General features: G+C 34.0%; 1 protein-coding gene across 6 annotated transcripts in view; it reads left to right on the top strand.

Moving 5' to 3' along the window:
* The first annotated feature begins 2088 nt into the window (after window positions 1–2088).
* Window positions 2089–19571, top strand: part of LOC145243835 (uncharacterized) — a 35184-nt gene continuing 17701 nt past the window's right edge. The window contains exons 1-3 of one of the 6 annotated variants that reach the window (XM_080106862.1): window positions 2089–2227; window positions 13894–13917; window positions 14773–14861. The gene's annotated coding sequence lies outside the window, so the exon portion shown is untranslated. Of the gene's footprint in view, window positions 2228–6411; window positions 7411–13893; window positions 13918–14772; window positions 14862–19571 lie in introns of those variants that run through there. The other 5 variants (XM_080106861.1, XM_080106864.1, XM_080106858.1 and 2 more) reach the window with 5 other exon arrangements.

Genomic DNA, 19571 nt, shown 5'->3' with positions numbered 1-19571 from the left:
TTGAGCCTTGTTGGGATTCAAGCCACGTAGTATCAGTTAAACCTTGGCCATTACTCATAATCACCAAGGAGTGTAGGAGGAAAAGTGTGTTTTGTCAACAACACCAGTGAACCACAACAAATACGTGGACCACAATACATTTGCCATGCTATTTCCATGTTCACTCCAACATCTTCTGGCATGGCGAGTATCTACCCAATTTCAAGCAAGCACCAAGATAACATCACTTTCTTTGTGGTGATCGCCCCTGATCATCCCACTCTCTTCACAGATAGCAAGCCCTGTGTTCAGGCCTATAAAAGCTCTGTCAAGGCTAGTTCTCCACCAGCTCTGGATTAATGTTGTTCCTGTAAACTGTCTGCCATTTCCAGGCTTCCATCCAACATCTTGCGGGCAGAGTGAACTTGCCTGCTGATTTTGCCAGCCGTAATGCTCCTGAGTGCAGGCATCCAACATGTCAGATCTGCTCCTTCTTATAGGTACAGAAGGAGGTCGCAGTGTTTAGGACTTAGCTTGTGGAGGTAGTTAAGGGATCATCAAACCTTCCATATACCAGCCGTCCTGCATGGAAAGACATTCCAAATAAGTGCTCAGACCTTAGACGAACACGGGCACACCTGATGCAGGGAACTCACCCATCAAAGCGACTTAAAAGCATTAATCTTCTACCACAATGGGATGCAATTATTGTCCTACGACATACCCTGCATGCCTTGCTGACGGCGCTGCATATTAAGCTGGGACCCCTACCAAACATCAGATACAACAGGTAGTGAGTCGGTATTTCTCTGCCTTGGACCTGGCTGAAGCCGTGAAGAAAATTGTTTCCTCATGTTACCATTGTGCTCCATTGAGCGGCTCTCCACTCGTAGCTATTCCTCAGTCCAGTGAAGACCCCCTGAATATGCTCAGGCTTAGGTTCGCAGCTAATATCATCAAGAAAAATAGACAACTGATTTTTGTCTTATGAGGGTACGTCAGTTCTTATACTCTTGCAGTCCTTATTCCAAATGAGCAAAGGGACATATTACGAGAGGCTATTCTAAAGACCTGTATGCACATCAGACCCATCATTAATCCACCTGCTGTCGTAAGGACAGACTCCACCTCCAGCTTCAAATCCCTTAAAAATAATTGATTTCTACTCACTCTCCATATCTTAATAGAGGTAGGTAACACTAAAAACCTCAATCATAACCCTGTTGCTGAAAAGGACGTTCAAGATGTCCAGCGAGAACTCCTCAAGTTGAACCCAGCTGATTCACAGATCTCTACAGTCTCGCTCTCTGTAGAATGTTGCACATTGAACTGTAGGTTTGGGTCACTGGGATTGTTCCCCAGAGAAATCTTGATTCACAGGGACCAGTTTACCAATGAACGTATCCACTTCAATGATATGGATCTTATAGAAGAGCAGCATCGTAGGCACAAGGCCAACCATGTTTACAATGAGCAGTCTAAGGCTCCCAACCGCTCGTGTAGAGGTGAATGTCGGAGACATTGTGTACCTTTGTATTGTAGAATAAAGGACATGAGAGATACTTAGTTTCATCCAAGCAGGATGATTGGATGTACATACAAAGGTTTGCCGGCTTCCAGTTAAGGGCTTGTACATACAAGGTCCACAAAGATGATTGCTTCAGAGTCCCTTCTCATCCAGGTCACAGCCTAAGGACTTGTCTTGAACATCCAGATGAGAGTGACGAGGACGATAGCGACCTGGCCTTGCATACCAAGCCTGCCATTCATGAGATGACTATCAGCATAGCCAGGGACAAGAGGTTACTACTATGAAGTCAACCAACCAGCAATCCCCCTATTGTGACTAAGGAGACGATTCCAGTCAACTCCTCCCACGGAACAGACACAACACACCCCATCTCATTGACAGTTAATAGACAAAGACATGCTCGTCTCTCCAGACATAGAGCGAAACCATCCTACCTGAAAAACTGTTACTAATTTTTGTGACCGACTCTATGAGCCCTTATCTTGAGAAAAGAGAAAAGGAAGAAGAAAAAAAAAAGGCATCACGCGAGTATTGAATTATGATCGCATATCGGTCAAGGGAGATAACTCAACATATTTTGAGTTGTCGTCTGTCTCTTCGATTTGTGTTTACTTTTCCAGTTTGTGTTTTCAGCTTCGTTCTGTACGCTCGAGAATAAAGTCTCTTCGTCCCTTCAAACGGTTTCGTGAGATATACCTTCATTTAACTTTAAGTCAGGTATGCTTTTACTTTGCTGCGATTTGTTATATGCAACTTTTCGTTCAGTCTAACATCGTCTAAAGTAGATCAAAACAAACGCTGGCCATTTCATTCCTCTCCAGATCTTATCAACATTGGCTTTAATTGATTGAAAAAATTGATTGAAAAAAAAAAATGAACTCATCGGTACTTCTACAGTTTATCGCCGAAATTGGAGACGCCATTTTTTTTCATGCACTTGTTGTTAAAATCTTAGGGAGAAATTAGTATTTTAAACTATGACTGCAGTTAGAAATAAATAACAAGAAAAATTAAACTAGATATTAATTATATCCGGAAAGAACTATGAAAAAAGTAAATAAAGAAAGTGAAAGAGAATATTAGGTACCTCCAACGCGTGCCACAGTTTTACCCCCCCCCCATATGTAACACAATGTAATTGTAATTTAATTTAATATTATCATCCTAACCTTTTTACCATTTAATAGAAAAAGCTTCAAATAAACTGCTAATATTAAAAAAAATTTTTTACAGCATACAAAAATAATGAAAATGCTAGACAAAAATCATGTTTACATTATCAACGCTTTAAAACAACGTTCCTATGTAGTGACGTTTTTTAAGCCGTTCACACACCCATGTTTTAAAAATCTAGTAAAAATCAAATAATAATCATATTTTCCTGAAATTTTCGATATTCAATCATTATTAAATAAACTTATATATTAAAAGTAGGTTTCGTTAAATATGTTAGCGGAAATATATGTTTTTAGGTGTTCTACCTCCCCTATATTTCATGGTCTGAAAACTAAGCAAAATAAATGTGGGTTGATAAAAGTTTCAACATTTTTTAAAGCTGAAAAGATCAAATAATTAAAAAATAGTAATATATATATATATATATATATATATATATATATATATATATATATATATATATATATATATATATATATATATTACTATTATTTATTGTTGGAATTTTTTTGTACCAATAGTGCATCCAGCTGTTTACATTTATATTTTTATTCTGGTTCTTATATTTGATTTTCAGTATTTCGTATCTTTAATAATTCTTAGTTTCGTATATTTTGGGTTTGTATTAAACTCCCTTTAATTTAAAGAAAAAGAGCAATGCTAGTTCGTTGATGATGTCACGAGCCCAGCGCGAAATTCAGCCTCTTTGAATTCCGGCGACGTGGATATTGGACGCGAGTTCATTGCCCGGTGCTGATATGGAATTTTGACGAGCCCTCCTTCAAGAAGAATACCCGGCAAAAAATACCCCAGACGCATTGGAAGCGAACTTTTGAAGACTATTTACGTGTCTACGGTTTGCACGTATTTAGAAAGAGTGTAAAAATTTAAAGGACTTTTTAAATCGAGAAAAAAAGAAAACGGCACGTGCCTGACTGCCATCAATTTGTGAGTACATTCCTAAAATTTATTGTATATGAGAGAGAGATTAGGAACTACTATTTTAATTATATTATATTCAGTCATTGATACATTTTCAATATAAGAACCAGCGTTTTTTGCTTTATATGTCGCTACCTTGGCGTTCTTTGTTTTTGAATTTGATGCCTGCAAAGGGAAAAATTTGCAACCCACTTTATTGTAAATAAAATCTCTTCTTTCTTTTGAAACAAGAACTTTATATTTTATTCTTTACCCCCCCCCCCACTTTTTTATTCCATCCTTTTATTTATATTTTTTTACAGGCTAGTTATTTTAGTGGGGAATTTATCTGAAAGAGGATAAATTTCCGACATTGTTTCACTTACCTCAAAGTTGTAAATAAAATTGGACATAAATTTAATATTATGTTAAAAAAAAAAAAAAAACTTTCTGGATAATTTTTTTTCTCGGTAATATAATTATTCGAATTACAACAACAAAAAAAAACAATTCTAAAAAATAATTATTTTTAAAAAGCCTTAAATGATATTAAATTCAAATATTACGTGATATGAAGTTTAAATGGATTTTTTTAATAACAGGTTTCCAATAATAAAAAAATCTATTCATATAAAAGGATGTAAGACTATTGAGATAATAAAAATTGTAAATCCAAAATCAACCTTTAAAAAATTCGTTTTGATTTTATTATTTAAATTAATGTACGGAGGCTTGTAAAGAACATTATTTTTAAAGCCCGTTCAACAGCAGATATCTTAACTGTAGTTTCTGAACGTATATACCGTTCATTGGATAAAACAGGGGAGGGTAGAGTAGTGGCCCTTGATATATCTAAGGCTTTTGACAGGGTATGGCACGATGGTCTTCTAAGGAAAATTAGATCATATGGAATCACTGGAAGAATTCATAACGTAATTAAATCCTTCTTAAGTAATAGAAAAATCAAAGTTGTCCTCGACGGACGTACATCCAAACAATATGACATAAATGCGGGAGTGCCTCAGGGGTATATCCTTGGACCTCTATTGTTCCTGATATTCATAAACGACCTCCCTGATAATATTGTTTCGGAGATGGGTATATTTGCCGATGACACCACTCTCTATAACAGATATGAGGGGAAAACAAATGAACACATATCCAAGAAAATGGCAGAAACACTAGAGGATGACCTCCAATCCATAGTGGAATGGGGACAAAAATGGTTGGTCTCATTCAATGCTGCTAAGACTAAGCTTGTTTCCTTCAATAACTACAAGAAACCTTCTCTACCACCAATAGCAATGGCCAAGAACACATTGCCTGAAAGTACTTCTTTTAAACTCCTCGGCCTAACGTTTACAGGGAATATGAACTGGAATAGATACATTGAGAGCATTGCCAAGGCTGCTGCAAGGAAGGTTGGCTCCCTCTACCGTGCTAGAAAACTACTTACGCCTGCCAGTATCCTATACCTCTATAAGGCAACCATTCGCCCATGTATGGAATACTGTTGTCACATCTGGGCTGGTGCATCTGCTGCTTGTCTCTCGCTCCTGGACAGGGTTCAAAAAAGAGTCGCCAACCTGATAGGTCCTGAACTGTCATCTAGGCTTCAACCTCTGTCCCATCGACGAGATGTTGCATCCCTCTGCCTGTTCTACAAATACTTTAATGGTGAATGCTCTGACGAACTGCAAACACTTGTACCTCCCCGACGTAACTACCCCCGACAAACCCGACAAGCTACTAAGTCTCATCCCTTTACAGTGGAGATCCCTAGGTGCAAGAAAGCCTTTTACTCCAATAGTTTCTTCTCCAGAACTGCGGGTCTTTGGAACTCCCTTCCGGGATTCTGCTTTCCCAACTGCAATGATATGCAGAAGTTCAAGTGTAATGTTAACAAACATCTTTCTACTCTTCTCCCTTCATAATGACCCCGCTAATTAATTCCCTAATAGTAGCCCCCTGCTTCAAAGTGGCACTGTGCCTTGTTTGGGGTGAAAATTGAATAAAAAAAAAAAAATAAAAAAAATACATGTGTCAACAGAATACGTTAATATTAATTTTATTTTATTACCTCTAGTATGTGTACTTCGTTCATAAAAAGTATTTTTCCTTTACAAAAGGTAAGTTTTATATTATTTTTTATCCATAGCAAACAAAAGAACCCCCCCAAAAAAAACTTACTCCATTAATGATTATAACGCGAACGCTTATCCATAAAAATTAGCACAAACACACGAAATGATGATGTCACTATTAAAATGTGTACCTCTGACGTTTTACACATCGCCGTGGAGGTACCTAGAGAATATATATATATATATCCGTCATTGTTTAATTGAAAATGTTTCGATTTAATTAATTAAAGCAGGAAAGTTTTTATGAAGCACACACACACACACACACACACACACACACACACACACATTATTAAAAGCAAAATGAAAAAGACATTATTAAAAACAGAAAATGAAAATGACATATTCATCTAAACTCGGTGAGAGCCTAAACATTTCCTGTATAAAAATTTATCAAAATATAATTTTAAACATTTATTGAAAAGTTTGCGTAAGAAAATATAACTTTAATAAAACAATTTTGTAATGAAAGCAACATTATATTTTTATAAAATAGTTTTTCTTTTATTTTTCAGAACAAATAAATAATTTTAATGAAACTTTTGGGGAGGGGTAATTGTTTTACCTTCGTAATAAATTATAGCAAAGAACAAGGCACAAAAGAAACACAAACTTCCTTTTAAACAATAACAATGAAGAGTATTTTATTCGTAGCAGGAACTGGCAGGTCAGGTTGCTAAAAGAGGAGAAGGAAAAAAAGGTTCTTTTGTCGTCGAAGGTCAGTCAGTACCGTGTTTTTCCTCGGCTGGATAGCAGTTGTCTCAAATCGAGGCCGTCAATGCTATAGCGAGATGTCCAGTAGACAGGAGACGAAAAAGGATAGATGTTGCTACGCCGCCGGTCCGAATCTGCTGACTGTTGCTACGCTGCCGGTCCGGCGGTCCGGATCTGACTGTTGCTAACGTTCCCTTAGGGAGCAGATAAATCAATGCACCTTGTTAGCTGATTGGTCAGCCTGTGGCCGGAGAACTCAGAGGGGGGGGGGGCATTGATTCACCAGAGAAAATAGTTCTCTGTGATTGCTACAAAACATTTTTTTTGAATTTAAGCAACTTTGAAGGGTCAACAACAAATTAATTTAATTGAAACGGAAAAATCATTATCTAGTTTAATGTTTTTGTTATTTATTCCATGCTTCGGTCATAGTTTAAAATAGTGATTTCTCCCTCGGATTTTAACAAGTGCGCGAAAATAAAATGGCGTCTCCATTTTCGGCGATAAACTGTAGAAGTACCGAATCATCATTTATTATATTTTTTCTATCTATTTTTTTTTTTTACATAGTTAAGTTTAAGTTATGCAATATTTGTCTTTCGAAGAAATCGTCTTCTACCTAAACTCATCCAAATCTTTTTTTTTATCCCCACTCATATTAAATTCGTTGTATTTTTACATTAAAAAGTTAGGTGTTTTCTTTTTATTGTAAAAATTGTTAATATATAGTATCATTATTTTTAATTCAACAAGACACGTAACAACAATAAATTAAAACAAAATTTTAAATCACAATAAATTAAAATAATTATTTAAATTTCTGCGAACTTGCTTTTGCAGTTGCCATCTTAAAGGTCAACTTCTATCCATTAAATTCGTCTCATTTTAATGAACAATTCTTATAATCGTTTCTTTGTTGAAAGCAAATTGCCAAGCAACAAGCAAGTATTACTTGAATTTAATTTCTTTTGGAGAATTCTCTCTTCCTATATTCCTACAAGGTTCCCCATCGATTTTGAGGTTTCAGGGCGCTTTTTTTAATTCAGCATTGTGCTGAGGGAGATAACTCCATTTTAATAAGAGATTCGTTCAATTTTTTTTTGTTTGTTTGTTTTCATCTAAAAATTTGGGACGTAAAAAAAACAACGCAATTTCAAGGAATTGTAAGAAAAGAAAGACGCGACTTTTTCTTTTTAAACAGAAAATGAAATCAGTACAAATGAAATTAGAGTTTTTTTTATTAAAGAAAATTGCAACATGCCTACTTTTTTTTCAACTACATTTTTTTTTAAATCAAATATTTAACGTTACATTGCAAGAAATAAGGAAAATGAGACGATAATTATGATTTGTATTAACAACGAAGATAAAAGATTTAAAAAATGAAAGTTTTATTACATTAAAAATGTAGTTTTTTAAAAGTGTTTTCACAATTATTTTTTAAAAATAAAATGTTTTGTTTAATAAAAAGTAAATTTTCTCTTCAATTATCGTCTCGTTTTCTTTTTTCTCCCTCCCCCAATGTTAAAGATTTAAGAAAAAATAGTCATTTATTTTATTACAGTTCCTCAAAGTTGCCTTGGTTTTAGCGTCCGAAATATTTCAATGAACACAATAACGAATTCTTAAAGTGTGCCTAAGTTTGTGTACCTGAAAGAGAATCATCTCCTCCCTATATTTTTTGTTTGTTTCTTCTTATTTGCAAATTTTCAATGGATTTGATTGGACACTAATATACCAGATTTAAAAAAAATTTTTTTTTTTTTTAACATTCGAAAGGGGTGCTCACTTTTTAGTTACAACGTTGTAGTAAATCGATCCCCCATTTTGTAAAAACGAAACACGCGGGAAAATCAAGAGAAAATAAGAAACAATAGAAAATAAAAATGACATGGACCTACCGCATTTGTAATTTAGAAATATTTTTTCTCAATAAAAACTACAGATGAAAAGTGAGTTTTTTTTTTATAGGGGGGGGGGTACTGTTTTTGTTTTATGAAAAGCAAGTTTTTTTAAAAAATACTTTTTCTTTTTTTGTGATAAAAAGTGAGGTTTTTTTTTTTACTTTTTAAAAATACAATAAATTTCGCAAACATGCTGTAGAAATAGTTTGAAATTTTCAAGTTCTTTTTCACTTTTTATATTGTATGCCTCTCGATACACGACCTTGTCGACCTGAGACCATTTCATATCTCCTACTGATCCCGATATAGACTTTAATCTTTTTTTAAGTGAGATCAGCAAGCCTCAATATTATTGGTGCAAACAAACACCAGTGATAGGGTCCACGAAATTTTGGGAATGGTTGGCGGTTCCATGCATGTAGCCTTGATTTCCCCAATTTGAATAGCTCCTCCACTGATTGGTGAAGAGTTCAGCCAGCAGTGACATATTCCGAAATAACAAGTTCCAGTGTCATAGCCGAGTGGTCTGGGATTTGCAGTACAAATCCTTTTTTTAGGGTTTGGTTATAAAACCCAATGACCTATATTTGAACGGTGTCTGTCTCCCAACATGGTTTTTTCTTTTGAAAAGCAGGCTTTTGTCGATTTGAACTACATGTCTAGGGCCACCAATCAGTTTTTTTTTTCTTTTTTTTTTTTACACAGGAGTCACCACTTATCAAGGCCCAGAGGCCACTCGAGGATAAGGGTTAATGAGTATACATTAGCCAATGTGATTATAGCGTAGTAAACATAAATAGTTGATCTCCCAAAACACATACTTAAATCATTCGTTGACATCTATGCTGATGACACGACCATCTATGGCAACACATCAAAGGCCGTAAATGACAAAATTCTCTCTAATTCTGTCTCCTCTGATCTTGAGTGCATGGTACAATGGGGGAAGAGGTGGCTGGTCACTTTTAATGCATCCAAAACCAAGCTTCTATCTTTACATCATCAACGCTCTGATCCCCATCTGGCATCAATTGAAATGGATGACTCTCGTCTTGGGGAGGCTCCATGTTTTGACAAGCTTCTGGGTTTGACCTTTACTCCTGATCTGAAATGGAACACCTACATCCAATCTGTTGCCAGGGACGCTGGGAAAATGGTGGGATCCTTCTACCGCTCCAGAAGATATCTCACTACTAATGCAATTCTCTATCTGTATAAAAGCCAAGTACGTCCAAGGATGGAGTACTGCTGCCACATCTGGGCAGGAGCTGCTAAAAACAGCCTATCCTTTTTTTTTTTTTTTTTTTTTTTATTACATTTTCACCCCAAACAAGGCAAATTGCCACTTTGGTAAAGGGGGCTACTATCAGGGGCAACAACTACTGGGGTACTATGTAGGGATTTGGGCAGCAAGGTGTCGGTTCACGTTACACTTGAACTTCTGCACGTCAGTACTGTTGGGGAAACAGGGACCTGGAATGGAATTCCAGAGTCTTGCTGCCTTGACAGAGTACAAAATAGACTTTGTGGTTTAGTGGGGATGCCCTTTTCTCTTCCCTGCAACCTCTCTCCCACAGAAGAGACGTTGTGAGTCTGTCTTTGTTTTATCGTTATTTCCATGGCAGGTGCTCGTCTGAGCTCCAATCCCTCGTCCCCCCCCCACCAATCTTTCACGAGAAACACCTGTCTGGCTGAAACTACTGTCAATAATTTTCCCCACTCTTTATCTGTGCCTAAATCTAAACATAGATTCCATGAGCAAAGCTTCTTTCTTAGAACTGCACGCCAGTGGAACTCTCTGCCGCTTGCCTGTTTCCCACCTGACTACAACTTGGACGTCTTCAAGTCCAACATAAACAAACTCCTGACAAACCGCCCCCTTACCCCTTAAGTAAGACACTCTATCAAAACCCCCAATACTAATGATTACTACAATACTATCTCATTGATTACTGTACACGCAATAACCCTTATCCCTGAGTGGCCTTTGGGCCTTGATAAGTGGTGACCCCCCATGTAAAAAAAAGAAAGAAGAAATTTTGTCAAATTAAGTATAAAACTATTTTTTAATTGTTGCCAGGTTTAAGTTTTAGAGATGATTGGTCGGATTATGTGACTTTTTTTATTTTTTATTTTTTTACACAGGCATCAACACATTATCAATGCCAAGAGGCCACTCGAGGATAAGGGTTAAAGAGTGTACAGTAGAAATTGGACAATATAGTAATCAATTCGGTAAATTTGTTAACTTATATGGAACGGCTCATCAAGAACTTGTTTACGTTAGACTTGAAGACAACCATATTGTAGTCAGCCAGAAAGCAGGAAAAAGGAAGACAATTCCACAGGCGTGCAGTTCTAAGAAAGAAGCTTTGTTCATGGAATCTACGCTTAGGTTTAGGCACAGATAAAGAGTAGGGGGAATTATTGATAGTGTTTTCAGCTAGACGAGTGTTTCTTGTGAAAGTTTGGCGAGGGAGGACCATAGACTGAAGCTCAGTCGAACACTTTCCATGAAAATAACGATACATCAGAGACAAACTCACAACATCTCTTCTGTGAGATAGAGGTTGCAGGGAAGAGAAAAGGACATCTCCTACGAGGCTACGAAGTCTATTTTGAACTTTATCAAGGCAGAACAACTCACTTCTAGCAGCTCCTGCCCAGATCCCTGTCATTTAGCATTTTACTGGCACATACATCTCTGCAAGATTCGTACCGCTGAATAGCAAATTTAAGTAACATGCCATTGCCATTTGCCGAGCATGTGACAGGAAGTTCTCAGATGAAGTCGAACATTATTCACAAAACTGAAATTGTCAATTAAGCTTTTTGAAAAAATGTACCATTCCGTATAGATATGGTATTCTTACAATGACAGCATCTCTAGCAAAAGTTATTCAGTTTGGCTCTGGTATATGCTTGCATGGACATGTCATGGTCACATTTGCAAACCTTGCTTTGTGGCATTGTTTCTCCTGGGTATAATGTATCGGTGATTCATTAAGTTTTTTTCATTAATTCCTATTTTGGGCTTCTGGAAGTAGCCATACTACTTTTTAATATTCACATGTATGCAATGAAAAGAGAAAGAAAAATAAAATAAACTAAAAGAAGAAATAATAAAACAAAGGGCAATAATTCATTTCTGTGTTTACAAAATAGAGATCAATTTACTATAACTTAATTAAAACCCGAGAAGACGTTTTAAATGTCGAAATATTGACCTTTTTTTGCTTTTTTGTGAGATAATCTGGTATATTAGTGTCCAATCAATAATAATCCATAAAAAAACTGCAAAAAATCGAATAAAAAAAGTGGGGAGGGGGTGATCCTCATTCAGGTCCACCAAATTCTCTCCAATTGGGTATTTTATCTTTTGGTGGGGAGGGGAAGGAAACAAGATAAAAAAGGGTAAAAAATTCAAATATATGGCAAATAAATATTATCAAAGGCAATATATGTTGCTCTTCTACCTACCTGGATCAGTTTTGTGTGGTAGAACATATTTTAAAGTGTCTATTTAATTCGAAACATAAGTATGGCAGAGTTAGTAAATTAGACCAGCAACAAGATGGCCGACATCACACATTCAACAGGGAAATCTCAAAAATTACTTGCATCATGAAAAATAAAAAATATTGATAGAAATAAATGTTAGGGTAACACTTACTGCATGGATTTCTGTCAGTTTATTATTTCTATTTGTTTATTTTTTTGAGTTGAAAGCCATTACTGACACTCTGAAGACAGCATATTTTTGTTAGCCATGTTGTTGTTGGTTTAAGTTACCTAAGCAATACATTTTTAACTGAAAAAAAAAAAGCTTTAAAATCCATTAAAATTAGATACAGGCAATAATGGTGAAAAAAGATAGGCGGACATGGTTTTGAAAGCTGGTTTATTATAATTTTTTGTAGGTTTCTGACTACTTTTTTTAATTGTATTTGAAAGAGTAAAGCCTTAAGTTAATTTCCAAAAATGTAGACATGAAAAAAAGTTATAATGAAAAATGTTTTTATGGCGACATTCGGAAACTGACAAGTTCAGCTAAATTTTGAAGTTAAATAAATTCATTGTAAAAATCCCTTGAAAGATAAATATTAGTTTTCTGGGTCTATTTCAAAGATACTTAGCAAACTAAAGGCCTAAGATATTTAATTAAATGAAAAAAAATACCTTTGTCTGTGCAAAAAATAGCTTAATTAGCCCTAAAAAGCAAGAGATGCTGGCTTTGCTCAAACAAAACAAAACAAAGTTGTAACACGGTAAAGACTGAAGTGTTTACCAGTACACAAGTTTAGTCTTAGGTGGTTCCGATTTCGGAACACCCCAAAAAGTTCAGTAGCATGGCCTTGATCGCCTATACAATGATGAGATTTGATGTGTGATTCCTGTTATTCCTTGCTTCACCAGTGGTCCATAGGTAAAAGAATAAAATGAAATAGGAGGATAAAAAGCAAACAAAAAAACAAATGAAAATAAAGAAAACAAATCAAAATAGTTTGGATTGGCACTAGGTTTGCTGCCCTTATTTCTGCATGCTGTCTCCTGAAAGAAATCAACTCAAATGGCATTTGTTTGATATTTGAGTCACAAATTCCTTAGGCAACAAATAAAATAAACTCTAGTGGTAAATTTTTGTTTTTATAAAAATTAATTATTAAATAAACTCCTGATTACAATATTTGCTATTTTACAGTTTAATGAAATGCAATTTTCATTTTTTATTTTTTAAACAATGCAGAGATTACAGTCACATGAACAGTTCACCCAGGAAAAAACTTTTTCAACGCACTATTGTCCCTTTTTCTTTCTTTCCTTCCTCTCTCTCTCTCTTTTGGTCAGTGAGCGGGGGGGGGGGGTGCAGCATATGACTCCTTCCTCTCTTTTGGTCATTGAGCAGGGGGGGGGTTCAGCATGATGGATGGAGGGGCAGTTCAAACTGAACTCTTTACAACATCTCAATTCAATTCAATTGCCAAAAACATGCTCCAGATACCTCATGAGAAGGTGATTAGTTTGACGAGCCAACTATCTTCATAGTGACAAAATTGAATTCGCTCTGATTGGCCAATTTGGTAAAAATCACTCATGCATATTAAGTAATTTTCCATCATAAGTTTTTCATATGGGCAAACTTTAACAAAACATTTTTCACCCCAAACAAGGCGCAGTGTCACTTTGATGTAGCAGGCTACTTTCTGGGACATAATTTGTGGGGGTACTATGTAGGGAGTTGAGCCGCAAGATGTCTGTTTACATTACACTTGAACTTCTGCATGTCAATACAGTCAGGGAAACGGGAACCATTTACTAACAAACATGCAGTATATTAAAAAAGTAATTTCAAAAAGGCCTGAAATAATCTCTTTATTAACGTTTTATTATATTTTGAAAGATTTTTTCTTTGTTAATGTTTTTTTTTTATTGCAAAACAATATGATCTGTGATGCCTTAAAACATTTTGCTGTAATTTTTGTTTCTTTATTAAATCTCAAGTTTATTTCCTTTTTTTACTCAGATAAATCACAAGAATACATAAAATGTAAGTATAATCGCTAACTAATACTTTCGAATATCTGTTCATTTTTTTTATTTTTGAGAACCAGTTTTTGTTTTGACATTATTCAGAAATTTTCAGTTTACCATAAGTAATACAATCTTTATTTCAACTTATTTGATTTTTAATTATATTATTTTACCTTCAGATTTATATTTATGACATTCTAAAATGCTGTGCCATTTTAATTTTTTAGTTTTAAAATTTATTAAAAAATATTAGAATTTTATAATACACTTTTAAAAATGAACACTCAAAATTTCTCTTGTTTTTATATGAAACTTATATCATTTGATTATTTTTATAGATCTCTTCCAGAAAATATGAACTGCGTAGATCTATAGCCAAAGACCATCAAGTGTTGCTTTGTGACCTTTTAAGGAAAACATACAGCTTAAGTTTGAAATAGTTTTTTAATGACATGTAATTATCCTTATTTGTAAACTGGTTTAATGATCATTATTTCATTAATGATTATTGTAAATGGATGAGTTTATTGTATTAAATTGTTACAATCTTTGTAAACGTTCTGCTTACAAATCAATAGTCTGCAGTATTTTTTTAAATAAGACTAAACTATGTATATTCGAATAAAATGTCTTAAATGTCTGTAATATAAGTATTAACCAAAATGAGAAGATTAAAACTTTTAAAAGATTTAATTATCCAACGATTTTTATTTAAAACAACATTTTTTTTAAATCCTATAAAAATAATAAAATATATTTGTATTTCATACATTATTTTTACGAAGTTTTGCAATGGGAATTGATAATTTATATTGTTTGTAATAATGGGACTATTATTCTCATTTTAAGTCCTGTTCTCACAACGTTTCAGCTGATGTAACTTCCAACCTGCTTCACGTCTATCTTGTTGTACTCAGGAATCATCACTTTTAAAATGTGTTAAAATAAACATATAAAAAAGTAAGAATTTGTTCATAGAAAACTTTTGAAAACCTTTACTGGCTTTAGAATGGAAATATCAAAGATAAAACACTTGATAGAATATTTGAGAATTACTTGTCTAAAAATAAAAAATAACAATTTATGACAAAATAATATTCGATTTCAAAAATAATACAAGCGTTTTTTCTCTTTAAAATAAAATACAAAATTAAACTACTATAGATATAATGATTTTGTACGTTTGTAAAAAAATAAACATATTAAGATAATCTAATCTTCAGATTCCAGAATATATTCAACATTTAATGAGTAAAATTTGAAACACTTTATGTGTTTTTAATATTAAATTAATTTGAAATGGTAAAATCTGGTTTGTATTTAACTTCATTTCTTTATGTAATCTCTAACTGGTACAAAGTTGCAGCATAACTAATAACATTAAGTGTTTCAATGTGCTAAAAATATTTCAGTATTTTTATACATTTATAGGATATTAGCAGGTGAGAGTAGTTTTCTAAAACATTCAAGGGAGACTACCTTCTTTGTAGCAGCCTTGGAAGTGTATTTTATGTATTTATTATGGAAGTTCAGGATAATAAATGTTCAATGATCAAGAGCTGTAGCTCACTTGCATTAGTCTAATGCTGATGTACAGCCAGCAAAGAAGGCCTAAATCTTTCTTTTGTCTAAAAATGATCTGATTATATTTATTTGTTTGATAATACTGTGGAAATTAATTTTCATGAAAAGACCTTAGATATATTAAAGATTCAAAGATCTTACAAAACGTCATAGGAGACTAATGAGCCATAAGTTTGCAGATCAGTTTTTTTCTTTAGAATTGCACAGAGGCAATAATTCAGATATCAGCAAGGTATTTGTAAAGTTTTGAAAACCAAATTAACATCAAATTTACATCATATGTACCCTTGTTTTTTCGTAGCTTTACATGATGAAACTAACATTTTGAAACCTAACATCTCATTATAATTTCCTAGTTAAAAAGTGATTGCTAATTGTCAGTGTTTTATCAAAACAAATTAACTTACTCAAACAATCACAATTTATAAACTGAATGTCTTTCTATTTTTATCAATAAAAATACATAAATTTCGTTTAAAAATGAGACTATATTTCTTTTACTTGTTTTGCTTACCTGTCAATCAAATTGACAGTGTCTACTGTTGCACTTTTAAAAGAGTGTTAAAATGTACAAACGGTTTACTTTTTGTGCAAAAGAACTCTATGTAAACTTTTATTGTGTTTAAATTGTCTTGCATGTAATTAGAATCGAATATGCACTCTTATGTAAACCTTGTTTCGAAAAGAAAACAATATTTTTTTACATATACAATGTAATTGCCTTTTGTTTGCAGACATTTGCTGGCGAAATTGAATAGTATATTAAAACGAAAAAAAATGAAAAACAAAAACAAACAGGCTATAAAAATTAAAAACAAAGTTTTAGACAAATGGTTGGTCTAGAAATAATTAGAATTTTTAAGAGGGGACAAAAGTTATGTAAACAGCTAATTTTATAAGGATTTCAGAAAGTGATAAGCCAAAACAAAAGTTTTGTTTTTTGTTCATAGTTTTTCTTCTAGGTTTTAGCACAATATTGGATGCACCTGTTGAGAAAAATAATATGAAAATCTGCGATGTTGTGTGCTTAGTTAGGACAGACTGTAAATACCAAATGTTAGTAATTCTAGACACAACAAATTAAAAATGCAGACATAGGAAGGTAAAAGAGATCTTCACATATGACAAGAAAGTCAGTATGCGTGCAAATCACTTAGATTAATTAGAGAAAAGTAAAATATGCTGTAAATACGTAACAAGAATAATGATGTAACAAGATACCTTATTATTTTTTTCTTTTTTAGAGATGTATGTATGTGGGATAACGCTGTTTTTAGTCTTGGATGCTTTGATAAAGAGAAAGGAAAAAATCACACAAAGTTACTGTCATTGTTAGTAATTTAATATGTGCAGTAGGATTTGTGGCAGTGAAGGGGGTTTATTGAAGGGTGATGTTTCCGATGCCTCTGAGTTCTAAGAATCCAAGCTAGGAAATCCAAGCGAATCAGTATGGTAGAAGGTATCTTGCATAATTAGATGCCAACCACTAAAAAATTTAAGTAAATGAGCTTTGCTGTATGTCCCAAAAGATGTAAAATAGTGTAGAAAATAAGACAAAGCTCTAATTAATAGTAACCCCCACGGGAGAGAAAGAGTAAGGAGCCATCAGATGAGGAGTCATCAAGTTGGTGAAGAGGCAAATAGGGCCTGTGTTACAGCATAAGGGTGGCTGAATTAAACAGCTGATATTGATCATAGGAGATTGTACCCTACACCCAAAAGGAAATATGCACGGAAGATCGGATGGAGATTCCAGTCTAAATATAATTAGGAGAGTCAGTTGGAAAAGGGCTGACCAAAAAGATTTTGTTTTTTATGGATGGTGTCTGATTTTTATTATCTCAAGTCGACTGTGAAGATTTTAAGGAGTTTGTTCAGGTAAAGGTGAAGAATAGAGAAAATGTACTGCCATTTGAAAGGCGTACATTTTTTGAAAAATGAGAAGGGTAGGGGTGTTGTGTATTGAAGGGCACAAATCTTGGTATTTAGAGAAACAAAATAATTATGGTTGAATATGATTATTATTAAAGGAGAATGCTGGAATCAAACTCGGTGATCCAAAGTTAAAATGAATACATATTGTTATTTAGATACGATTCCGGGAATGCAATGGAATTATCCATTGTAGCTAGAAATAACTATAAAAACAAAGTTAGGTTAGAGAAATAATGGAACAATTTAATTAAAAAATGTCCTTTGTGTCACTAGGACTAGTGTTGGAAGCATAGGCATGCACATGTGCATCCCATGCACATTTAGCTCTGTTCTATCATGAGATAGTTCAAGAGATTTCAGTTCGAGTTGAATTGGAGAGAGAGCCTAAGCTCCTTTTGGAAGTGAAGGGGAGGAAGACGAGATAATCTAGTAATTTTAGCAGGCATCGAATTCTCATCATTTACATCTCCAGCTGGAAAATAAATGTCTTCATATCGTTATATAAGCCTTTGTCTTTGTTCATCATTTCAAAAGATGTGTTGTCTTTTGTTATTATATATCATCATGCTGTCCCATCGTACTGTACAGTTAACTTTATATGAAGCCCTTTTCCAAAGTGTTAATTGTATCCCCCCCTCATCGATTATGAATCTCTCCTCTGTGGTTAAAGAACTGTTCATTACACATTTCCCTCTTCATCTATATATCTCCTATTATAAGTGAAGTCTCCGTTATGCATCCTCCATTATGTGCACCCCTGCTATGCAACAGTTGATCTAGCAGCTTAATGTTTTGTCATTATTTTCTCATTTCTGTTAGATTGCCCTGTTAATTTGCCAGCACAAAACTCAGTGCCAACACTGTATACATTAACCTAAATGATGAGCTTTGAATAGTCCATCACACATCACACCAGTTTGCTTTGCTTGATGACAACTATGAGCAAGAACACTCATTTCAATAGCACAAGTTTTGTTGTTTATCTAAAGCAAACGAACAATTATTTCTTGGTATAAGTCTTTGTTTAAATGTCTCTTGACTGTTTTTTTTGGCATTTATATATAATTTTTCAGTTTTCTAGGTACTTTTGATTCCATTTCTATTTTTTCTTGTCTAAATAAAGTCTGCATGAAATTCAGACTCTTCCACAAGTGCTCGTATAGTCATACATATAGAAACTGTTTCAGCAGGAAATTGGCCCTTCCTTTACTTGGAGGTAGATACTCTGTCACAAACGTTTTTTTTTAATCTATTTTTATCAGTGTCCAAACCCAAGCTGGTCTTTCACTATTATCAGGAACTAAATTTTAACCACGATTTCACTTATCAATTCTATATGTCTGCATTTCACCATCAAGCATAATCACCTAAAATGTTTGCTTTCTTATTCTAACATATTCTCTGCGTCAATATGGCTCAGCACTCAGAATAAACTAGTGTATTTCACCTTCATGCACATATATAATTGGCAGAGAAATCTAGGTAAAGGACTTGCCTATGTCATTCCATCAAATAGCGATACACTAACGAATCGGGGAAAATCATTGTTCTCTCACAAAACTGCTTACAAACTAGTAACACACAATCACTTATATAAATGGGAATCAGACATTCGACTCTCTTCCTTGAACATGGCTTATACATGAGTTCAGCTTTTTTAGTCAATTCCATAATGGATTTTTTAATATATATATATATATATGAAATAAAATGGAGGTGAAAGGACCTGAATATTCAATGTTTCGCCCGATTTATGCGGGCTTTTTCAAGAGGATGGTCATTGACAAGAGAGTCGGAAGATTTGGGGCTATATATAATGATAGGGGAGAACAGCGTGTTTTCCTTACGTTAATTAGATGTCTATATACATATATAGATTTTATGAGAGAAAATAAATTAGAGTAAACTAGCGTAGTGGATTACGTCTAAAAGTTAAAATATCTTAGAGATTTAAAAGATTGCATCTGGAAATATAACCGTGATAGATTAAGTAAATAAAATGAAATGAGATTACAAAGGGAGTTTTTAAAAATTAGAGATAATTGAATTGGGATAAAATAGCATAGTAACTGTAGATGGCATCTAAAAATAAGAATAGGAGGTGATAAAAATGGGGTCTAAAAATAGACTGTAATAAACTAAAATACAGTA

The sequence above is a fragment of the Euprymna scolopes genome, chromosome 22, assembly GCF_053919585.1.
Source record: "Euprymna scolopes isolate OS-2025 chromosome 22, ASM5391958v1, whole genome shotgun sequence".
In the NCBI taxonomy this organism is placed as follows: Eukaryota; Metazoa; Mollusca; class Cephalopoda; order Sepiida; family Sepiolidae; genus Euprymna; species Euprymna scolopes.
The sequence above is the reverse complement of the archived record's forward strand: the minus strand, read 5'-3'. Positions and strand labels throughout refer to the sequence as shown.